The sequence below is a fragment of the Triticum urartu genome, chromosome 5A (assembly GCF_056163025.1).
Source record: "Triticum urartu cultivar PI428250 chromosome 5A, HENAU_Tu73, whole genome shotgun sequence".
Lineage (NCBI taxonomy): Eukaryota > Viridiplantae > Streptophyta > Magnoliopsida > Poales > Poaceae > Triticum > Triticum urartu.
Genome location: NC_141877.1, coordinates 669,838,099 through 669,849,607, shown reverse-complemented (window position 1 = coordinate 669,849,607; position 11,509 = coordinate 669,838,099).

Sequence of the window (11,509 nt, the reverse complement as noted above, 5' to 3'; positions counted from 1 at the left end):
TACCGACGATCGAATCTCGGGCAAGTATCGTACCGCTAGACAAAGGGAATTGAATACGGGATTGATTAAGTCCTTGACATCGTGGTTCATCCGATGAGATCATCGTGGAACATGTGGGAGCCAACATGGGTATCCAGATCCCGCTGTTGGTTATTGACCGGAGAACGTCTCGGTCATGTCTGCATGTCTCCTGAACCCGTAGGGTCTACACACTTAAGGTTCAGTGACGCTAGGGTTATAGAGATATTAGTATGCGGTAACCCGAAAGTTGTTCGGAGTCCCGGATGAGATCCCGGACGTCACGAGGAGTTCCGGAATGGTCCGGAGGTAAAGAATTATATATAGGAAGTGCTATTTCGGCCATCGGGACAAGTTTCGGGGTCACCGGTATTGTACCGGGACCACCGGAAGGGTCCCGGGGGTCCACCGGGTGGGGCCACCTGCCCCGGGGGGCCACATGGGCTGTAGGGGGTGTGCCTTGGCCTATATGGGCCAAGGGCACCAGCCCCAAGAGGCCCATGCGCCAAGAGAGAGAAAAAAGGGGAGAGTCCTAAAGGGGGAAGGCACCTCCGAGGTGCCTTGGGGAGGATGGACTCCTCCCCCCCTTGGCCGCACCCTTCCTTGGAGGAAGGGGCAAGGGCTGCGCCTCCCCCCTCTCCCTTGGCCCTATATATAGTGGGGAAAAGGAGGAGCAACCATACCTAAGGCCTGGCGCCTCCCTCTCCCTCCCATGACACATCTCCCTCCTCCCGCAGCGCTTAGCGAAGCCCTGTTGGAATCCCGCTACTTCCACCACGCCGTCGTGCTGCTGGATCTCCACCAACCTCTCCCTCCTCCTTGCTGGATCAAGGCGTGGGAGACGTCTCCGTTCCGTACGTGTGTTGAACGCGGAGGTGCCGTCCGTTCGGCACTAGGATCATCGGTGATTTGAATCACGACGAGTACGACTCCATCAACCCCGTTCTCTTGAAAGCTTCCGCGCGCGATCTACAAGGGTATGTAGATCCACTCCTCCCTCGTTGCTAGATGACTCCATAGATAGATCTTGGTGACACATAGGAAAATTTTGAATTTATTCTACGTTCCCCAACACTATGTATAACAAACAACGTATGGGTAAGATAATTATACGAGTAACTATATATCCAAATCACAAAAACATCAATTTTTATATAAAACATTCATGAACAAGAGGCTCGCCACAAGGTGGTGCCGGCGACGGGACGTTGCGGGTGATCGACGGTGGTTACGACGGAGATTTAGAAGGCACTAAGTAAACCACACCTACATATGCAAACTAAGTGTTATTTTTGACCTCGGATTGCATAAAATCAAATACTAGCACATATATATAATTCCTCCCAAATTACTAAACGCACAAATCAATCACTATATAAAGCATTGCAAGAGCTAATCTAGCATTGAGAGATGAAAGGACAAAGTTGCTAACCTTTGTGATCATTTGAATGAATGGGGGCCTTCAAATCTTGACAAATTTTGGGCAAAATGTGTGATGAGCTTCAGAGGAAGAGGGAAAGAACAGAGAGGAGAGGGGAAAGGGGAAGAACAGAGCGAGCTCGGGTGGACAAATGGTGTATGTAGGACGACCTTTAGTACCGGTTCGTGATACGACCCGGTACTAAAGGTGCTGGAGGGCCCCCGTACTGACAACATCCTGCCACCACTCACTTTAGTACCGGTTCGTGGCACGAACCGGTGCTAAAGGTTCGCCACGAACCGGTACTAATGATGTCCGCCCGCCTAGCCGTTGGAACCGGCACTAATGGACACATTAGTGCCGGCTCAAATTCAAACCGGCAGTAATGTGCTTCACATTTGACTCTTTTTCTACTAGTGGACTTGGTCACATATCTTGGAACTAAATGAATTGGCTTATTGATTATGGAATTCTAGACTTTAGTGGGAGGACTATGGTACCTTGTGAAGCATATATGATGGTATTTTTGGTTTATATACACCTTTTCTGAAGGTGGGAAAATAAAAAGCTTCACATCATTATTTACTTTGGTAACCTTATGGTATCTTTCTTTGCACTCCCGCTAGAGGCCAGGTTATTTATTTTTATCTCATCATTGATTATTGCACTTGATATGGTTATGTTTATACTATTTCAAAATACAAGTCGGAATGTTTTATTGTGCTTAACACATGTTATACTGAAGTGGATAATCAGTTGATTAAATAATATCATAGTTTCAACAACTGATTGGTGGGGGGATTACACTTCAGCAATATATCATTTGTATGTAAAGAGCATGGAACTATTCACCGTTGTAATATACCGTACACTCCACAATTGAATGGAGGAATTAACTGTCTTGCATACCCCCTTGTTTCTTTGGAAAGAAGCATTGCATACTATCACTTGTTGATATCATTCTCCATCTACTACAGTCACTTGGCTAGAAGGAAATCTTCTATTTTGGCATGAAAGTCTCGGTTATTACAAAGCGCACACCAGGTAATTTTTATGGTTATTCTAGTGAATCAAAGGGTGTTTCCTTAGTTATCTGGAAAAAGAATACTGGTGGAAAATAGGAATACAATCATTTTTATGATCAGGGTGGAATTATTGACAATCATACTAAAATATAATCTTGACCCCAAGGAAACTACAAGTGACACTCCCAACATGACATGCTTAGGATAAGTGGGAGGAATAAGCTTGGAATATCATGTTTGGATAATTGTTATGTGTTGTTGGCGGATGTCACTCTAAATTTTAGAGGAATCACTAAATTCTCTTATGTTTGTTTATCAATGTCAACTATGGGTGGAAGAATAGCGGGAAGGAATAAACTCAAACGAGGAAGAGCATAGTTTGGGAACTTAATATCATACCAAATAACCGCAAGCCTACTGTCCGGAAGTGATATTTTTTTGTAAGGATATTTGGCTCACCGGAATATTATAATGTCACTCTTGTTATTCAGTTATTCATACAGAGGGAAATATACTTTGTGGAAACTCTCTCTCCTGGAATTTTGGGAAAGAGGAACTAAAGACATGGTATGCAAATTGAGTATATTCATGTATGGTCTTATAACAATCTTCACATCAATGGAATAGCAAGTCATATATATGGTTTTCTAAATGAAGCAAGGCGGTCATCTACAAATGTAAGTGTAAAGTATTTTGCATTATTATTGTATACGTTAACATTGTTTTGTTGTTTGCAATGATAAAGTCACATTGATGGAAGTGAAATCTTGGTCATCTTTTAACTTTCATATGAAAGGAACATTTGAAGCATCCTATGTTTTACGAGTGGAAATACATAGAAAATATTTTTAAGTGTTTCTCTATGGAAAATTGCAAATCTATTAAAATACCTTTGATAAAGGGAATCATACTCAGTGAGGAACTATATTTGAACTCCTAAAAAAATGGAATAATAAATGGTACTGGAATTGATATGTATCTTCATTATATTATCATACCTTAGCTACCGGAATTTATGCTGCATTCAAGCAGTGGAAGGAAAGACGAGCAGCTAAGGGAATATCACACATCATATAAGATTGTGGAAAGTGCATCACAACTTGTCAATTGTTCTGAATTTTTTATTGAAGGTAAACACATTGAGGAAACTATTACTCTATCTACAAGATGAGAAATAAGTTCAGGTACGCATATTCATTTTTTTGTAGTGCTAATATGGTGCAGGTTCACTGACCAAATTTCTTTCAACACATGGTTAATTATGAAACTTCATTTACTAATTGGATTCCATATTTATGCGGTTTTGAAAATTTATTCAACATGGTTATCTTATACTTGACTCGATGTGGAATTAATCATATTATTATATATGTGGTGGAAAATAATTGATGCAGAATTTCACTTGAGGAAACAAAATACTCAAGGTGCCTATAAAGGTGGAATTACACCTGAGGAAATAATACTCGAGGCGCCGAGGACAGCTATGCTGGAATAACTAGGCGGAAACTAAAGGTCTCTAGTGATCTTAAGTGTCACAACAAGGAAACTTACTGAGGGAAGGTATCACTATATATTTCTTTGGATTTTCAACGTAGTGTTAACCTGGTTGCTACCCCCTTGACTAAGCCTATTAGTCACGAGGTATTTGGTAAGCATGTTAAGGCTATGGGTTTACGAATATTTGAATGATCGTTTTGGACAAGTGGGAGATGTTGGAATTATGTGTCCTGCAACTATATTCAAATTACTAGGAATTACTAATATTCGGAATACCTCATTATGGAATTATACATGTATTTGTGCGTGGAATTACTTTGTCTGATTATCATGGAATTATCACTTGTTGGAACGTACTTAAGTTTAATATGCTTAAGGAAGCTAGTCGATTATCAGTGGAATGCAATATACTATTTATATTGAAAAGACTACCCGGGTACACTGATGATTGGAAGGAGCTAGATCGTATAATTAGATTACAGCCCTAATGTTGGTCTACATAATTAGAGAAATTTACACTCTATTATGACGCGTTGCTCACGAGCGCGTGCTCCAGGGACATAACGGGTAAAATCCGTTAACAGACAAATATGATCGTGGTTGGTAATTTGATCTGGACTCTATCCCGGAAACTAGTGGAAAACTAGGAATCTTATATCTATATAAGAGGTGGACTCTTTGGAAAGACAGTATAAGAAGGTCCCTACCCCCTAGCCTCAGATATGCGAATTGTAAGTGGCACCACGGATAAGCGCAGAGGAATTAGGAGGTAGACCGAAAAACCTAAATTTCTAACACGGATTTGGCGAATGGTGAAGGAGTGGTTGGGATTAGGAGCACTGGAGATTAATAGGTGGGCGGCTGAGCAGAACACAAAGAGTTGGTGGACCAATATGTCGAAGGCTAATACCGCGCATCGGAAGGCCATGGCTTTCCTCACTATGCTTGTGTGTTGGGTTGTTTGGAACGAGAGAAATGCTACAGTGTTTAGAAAGAAGTCCACGCCTCCCTTCTACATCCTCAAGCTCATCCAGGACGAGGCCAAACTATGGGTCGCTGCAGGGGCTAGGCATATGAGTGTCATCATGCCGCGAGAGTAGTCCTACTTTTTTCGGTGGTGTTGTATCTTCTCTGACGGGCTATGTTGTGGAGCCGATGTATTGCACTATGAACTCTCTTCTCTCTTAATTAATGAATGAGGCAAATCTTTTGTCTCGGTTTCAAAAAAATGTTAAAAAAGTTTAAATATATAAAAAATGTATTGTATTATGAAAAAATGAAAAAATGATCACCACATATTTGAAAAGGTCATACATTTGGAAAACTATTTATTGTTAACAAATCTTGGTGCCGGTGACATGATTGCTTGTCCTCATATGCTTCAGCGTGTTTCACATTTTCAGCCTTCTGGCTGCGTGGGTCTACCCCTTTTCTCCGGAAGAGCAATGCTATTCATAAGTACTGGTTTAAAACAAAACCTAAGTTTGTATAAGCCAGAAAAGCCCGCTACATGTATGTTATTACAAACAACACCCTTCTTTTGCATTTTCCGATAAGGTTATCAATCAACATCAAGGCGCCAAGTAATCCTCGTACATCCAACGACGCTCTTGTCTGAAACATCATGATCTGCCATATAGAACAGTTTAGTTGAGTATTCGAAACGGACATACCCTGCTCACTTTCAAGGTCCATGGATGACGTACGTGTTGATTGTTTCATATACTTATCTGTACCATGTATAGTTTCCTAGGACCTTCCAGCTGCCAGATTAGATACACTAGGTTATAATGTTACGTACATTATAGAACAACCTGATAACGGCCATTACAACCAGAGGCTCAAATCATGCCATCTTTTCGAACTTGACGGTTCAAATGCATGTGAGGCTGCGTAGACCAGCACCGGTTTTTTTTAGAAGTTACACTATTAATTAGGCAATAAGAGTTTTTTAACGCAATTAGTCAATAAGAGTTGATGTGGTGTAATGTAGACGTTACATGGATCTATTTTATTTCGAAATCAAGTTGCTGTAAATAATAGAGGGCCAAAAATACCTGAATGAAAAGGTCCACATTTTCGTGACTAAGGGGTCACTTTAACTGTTTACAAGAAATTTCTACCACAACATCCTTTTACTGTTTACAAGAAATTACTAGTTGTATAGAGATATATATGCAAACACCGAGAGATAATCCATTGTATAACACAATTTGTTGTGGTTGCTGTGTGTCTTCAAAGTGTACACACCCTTAGATTCTACCTGTGGATTCTAGGCGTTAAAGAAATCAACATCCTTTCATTGGTGGGAAAATTTTCACCCATAATTTAGAGCTGTTTTACGGTGATTGGGTTAGTACTCGGAGTACTTAGCAGTACTTACATGTCTGATCATGTTTGATTTTTATTAGCCGTCAGATCTTGCGGGGAATTTTAATTGATTAAATTTAATATGTTAATTGCGATAAGGGCATAATGGTCCAGGGGGAAATATCTTTTCTTGAACCGATCACCTGAGGACCAGATCCATGTCTACTCGATCCAGTTCAGAATCCTCCTCCGATCTATTCGTCGCCTCTCGCCGCTCCTGACCTTCTCCGTCCTCGACCTGCCCGGCGAGAGGAATAAATTCATCGTCCTCGTCCTCCACCCACCCAACCCCAGCCCCCCACGCCATCACCGAAGAAGAAGAAGGCCGGATCTGCGCCGGCTGAATCGGCGGCGACCGCGGCGGGCGATCCCATCTCTTCGCGCGTACCATCCTTAAGGTATGAATTCGGCTTGGCGTTCTGCTCGTTCTCTTGGCTGTTGCGCTCCTCCACCGTGCATGCAGTACAACCTCAACCCCACAAGATCCGGGTACGGACTAGAACAACGAATGGAAAGCTTCATCGTGGCATAGTTTCTCTTGAGCTAATCGCATCATGTTTGTTTAAGTAAGATGTTGAGGGCATTGCTTACTTCCTTTGGTACTGCAGAAAAAAGTGACTTACTTGACATTTGAGATGAGATATACTAAAGGAAGATGAGATACTGGTTCCATAGTTCACTTAATTTAGTTTATTAAAGTCATCATCACTTTAGGTTTGCATAGTGCATGAAATATAGTTTAAAGGAAGATGAGATACTACTTGTTGGACGTTGATGATTGGTTTCCCTCACATGTCAAACGAGCAAAGTCTTTTCCATGCACTTGTCTTTGCCTATGAGCTATTTTACACCTGCAACATTGATAAACAGAAAGATGTTGATGATTGGTTTCCCTCACATGTCATATGCAGGAAGACATGGCGTATGCAAGTGATGAGAGTATGTTCGAGTATCTAAATGTTTTCAGCAAGATGTTTGATAGTGAGGCTGAAGGCTATGAATTCTACAACAAATATGCTCTTGAAAAAGGTTTTAGTGCGAGGAAAAGCTACGTTGAGTGGGATGGATCCAACAAATACATAATTTTAAGGGAAATTGTGTGTAGTCGTCAAGGGTTTCGCGAAGAGAAGCACATGAAAAGAAAGATGGAAGATAGAAAGAGGAGGCCACGAAGTTTAACTCATGTTGGGTGTAATGCTAAATTGGTCATTACGAGACAGGAGGAAACCGGTCGGTGGTTTGTCAAAGATTTCATCGATGAGCACAGCCATCCTCTAGCCCCACGGGATCTTTCTTGTCTGCTGCGTTCGCACAGATGAATTAGCGATGAGCAGAAAGCGGACAATGCGGACATGGAAAAATGTGGGATCCGCAAATACCGTATTATGGATATTTTGTGCTTTCAATACGGTGGATTTGATAAGGTTGGATGCATAAAGAGGGACGTTTATAATTTCTGCCATGCTAATAAGCAGGAGACAATCAGTGCCGGTGATGCTAATACGGTGATCATTCACATGATGGAGAGGCGAGAGCGAGATGTGGATTTTTTCTTCAAGTACTTGGTAGACGAGCATGGCCATCTGAAGGGACTGTTCTGGGCTGATAGTCAGTCGCGACATGACTACGAGGCTTTCGGAGACGTCATTATTTTCGATAGCACATACAGAACCAACAAATACAATCTGCCATTCGTGCCGTTTGTCGGGTTGAATCACCACCGCAGCACTGTTATTTTTGGCTGTGGTATAATTTCTCATGAAACAAGCCAGGCATACGAGTGGATGTTGTGGACCTTTTCTGATTGCATGGCACAGAAGCATCCGATATCTGTGATCACAGATGGGGACCTTGCAATGCAGAGAGCAATAAGGGTGGTCTGGCTAGACTCAAACCATAGACTATGTATATGGCACATTCAGCAGAACATTGTACGCCATCTGCATGATGACGACGTAAAGGAGGAATTCAGATCTTTCATTTATGATACTTCTTCCATTGAAGAGCATGAGATAAAATGGATACAATTCTTACAACGGAATAAAGTAACCAGTGAGGAGTCTTGGCTGCATCAGATGTATCAAATGAGAAAGTTGTGGTGTGCTCCATATCTTGAGGGGCGTTGTTTCCTAGGATTGAGCAGCAATCAGAGGAGTGAGAGCTTGAACTCTGTGCTACATACGCATCTTGAGGGTAAGATGTCGTTGTTTGAAATGCTAGAGCACTATGAGCGTTGCCTTGCGTCGCGACGGATTAACGAAGCTCTCCATGACGTCGAAGCCTTGCAGTCTGTTCCATTTACAGAGGAAAATGCTTCGCCGCTTGAGAAACACGTCGCAACAGTTTTCATACCTAGTGTCTTTAAGATGGTCTTATGGAGCATAGATGCTGTCAGCAAATGTCAGATCAGAGAGATACTAGATGGATCAGAAGATTCCACTTATGTTGTGTCCAAGCAGGAAAGAATGGATAAAAAGTTTGGAGTGCGCATTGAAGAGCCAGGAGGTCTTTTGCACAGGGTGAGTTCTTGCCGTAAGCTGGAATGCGCAGGCACACCATGTTCCCACATTTTTTACATATTGGGGATTTTAAAACAAACAATTCTGCCCGGTTGTTGCGTTCCCACTAGGTGGACCATGAATGCAAAATGTGCATACACACCTACCAGAAAAAACCAGATGTATGACTATTCGGTAAGCCTGTAGAGGTACCGCGAGTTGCGGAATTGTAGTCACGCCGCAAGTTTCAAGGCATGCCACTCTGATGAGGACTATCACCGTCTAAAGATGCTTTTGCAAGCACAAGATCATGGCAAGCAATCAAGTTTTGAACAAGCTGACAACAAGGAGTCAACTAATGCTCAGCATAACAGCATTAGGTTTGGCCCGTTGATGCCGCACTCGGAGAAAGTTGATAAGGTTCTCGATCCCGTGCATGTGCCAGGACGAGGTGCACCGAAGAAAAGGCTGCAAGCAAAGACAAAGAAGTCAAGATCACAGAATATCTGTGGCTATTGCAAGAAATCAGGTCACAATCAACGTAAATGCGCTAAATTGCTAGAGGTACGAAATATGTTCATATTTATTTTTTGCATGTGTTTTACTCATAATTGATGTCCACGTGATTTATTGTATTCTTCTGTGTAGGATCTCGAGGCTGAACTGTGATATCTACATACAGCATGAACCGACGATGAGCCAGAGAATGTCGTGTGCCATTCAGCTTTGTGTGACGTGGTCTTTACATTCTATTTCATCGTGACAGTAATTTAGTGAAGTGCGGTTGTACTGCCATGTTACTGTATTAGTTCAACATCTTTCGTTTCTATTTTCTATGTGTATCATTTGATGTCCAACTTTAAGAATGATGATGTATTTCGAACAGGAATAAGGGCTAGCATGGAGCACTTGTTATTGTCGAGTAGAATAATTATTGTGATGTATTTCTGCACGCACACACGGCCTCCAGACGGATCTCCCGCGCGATCCCACGGTTTGCATGGCTGGCTCGGTGCGTGTCCATCGTTTAGGCGAGACTACCGACGCCATGCATGCATGGCAGGCCGTTTTCCTATGTCGACCCAAACACCGGCCCATCCGAGGTTGCAGCTCCGGACGGCCCACGTCGCGTACGATCTCGCGCGTTGTTCTCGTCTAACTAAAAATAGTCCCACCTCGCCCCTCGAGCAGCTCCTTTACCTGCTTAAATACCTTCATCGAGGTGATTTTAGCAAGCGTTGGTCCTCATTGTAGGATGAATATGATTCTTCACCCTTACTATGGTTGTCATGCATATTCTTCATTTACAGAGCAATAATGACTGACGTATTTTTTAAATAAGCGGGGCCCACTGGGGTGTGCTTGGAAATCTTTGAGAAACCTCCATGCACGTTCATCTTTGCTGCATGCAAATCGGGCGGCAGCCGCTGTGCCAGTAGCTGTCAAGGCCTTGATGAATCACTATTCACATGCAGGTCCCCGACTCTTGCATACAGGTCCCCGACTCTTGCATGCAGGTCCCCGACTCTTGCATGCAGGTCCCAAATTATCTTGTACATGGTGACCCACATGTGCCAAACATGTCTATGAAAGAAAATTTTGAAAAAAATTATTTTACAATGCCCCCTTGAGGCATAGACCGATGTTTTCAGCAGTCGGTCTAGAGGGCATTATAAATTCAAAAAAAATTCAAAAAATACAAAAACTTGGAAACCTAGTTTTGTTTGTGGAAGAGATCATGTGTGCCAAAATTGAGGTGATTTGGAGGTGGTCGAAAAAATGCCGGCATTTCGGAGGGACCATTTTGTCTAACTTAAGCCAGTTTTTGAAAAAAGGTGAATTTTTCCACCACCTCCAAATCACCCAAATTTTCTTGTACATGGTGAACCACATGTGCCAAACATGTCTATGAAAGAAAATTTTGAAAAAAATAATTTTACAATGCCCCCTTGAGGCATAGACCGATGTTTTCAGCAGTCAGTCTAGAGGGCATTATAAATTCAAAAAAATTCAAAAAAATACAAAAACTTGGAAACCTAGTTTTGTTTGTGGAATAGATCATCTGTGCCAAAATTGAGGTGATTTGGAGGTGGTCGAAAAAATGCCCGCATTCCGGAGGGACCATTTGGTCTAACTTCAGCCAGTTTTTGAAAAAAGGTGAATTTTCCCACCACCTCCAAATCACCCAAATTTTCTTGTACATGGTGACCCACATGTGCCAAACATGTCTATGAAAAAATTTAATTTTACAATGCCCCCTTGAGGCATAGACCGATGTTTTCAGCAGTCGGTCTAGAAGGCATTATAAATTCAAAAAAATACAAAAACTTGGAAACCTAGTTTTGTTTGTGGAATAGATCATCTGTGCCAAAATTGAGGTGATTTGGAGGTGGTCGAAAAAATGCCCGCATTCCGGAGGGACCATTTGGTCTAACTTAAGCCAGTTTTTGAAAAAAGGTGAATTTTTCCACCACCTCCAAATCACCCAAATTATCTTGTACATGGTGACCCACATGTGCCAAACATGTCTATGAAAGAAAATTTTTAAAAAATTAATTTTACAATGCCCCCTTGAGGCATAGACCGATGTTTTCAGCAGTCAGTCTAGAGGGCATTATAAATTCAAAAAAATTCAAAAACTTGGAAAATGCAGCATTAAATCAGGGTGTGTACAACTCTAG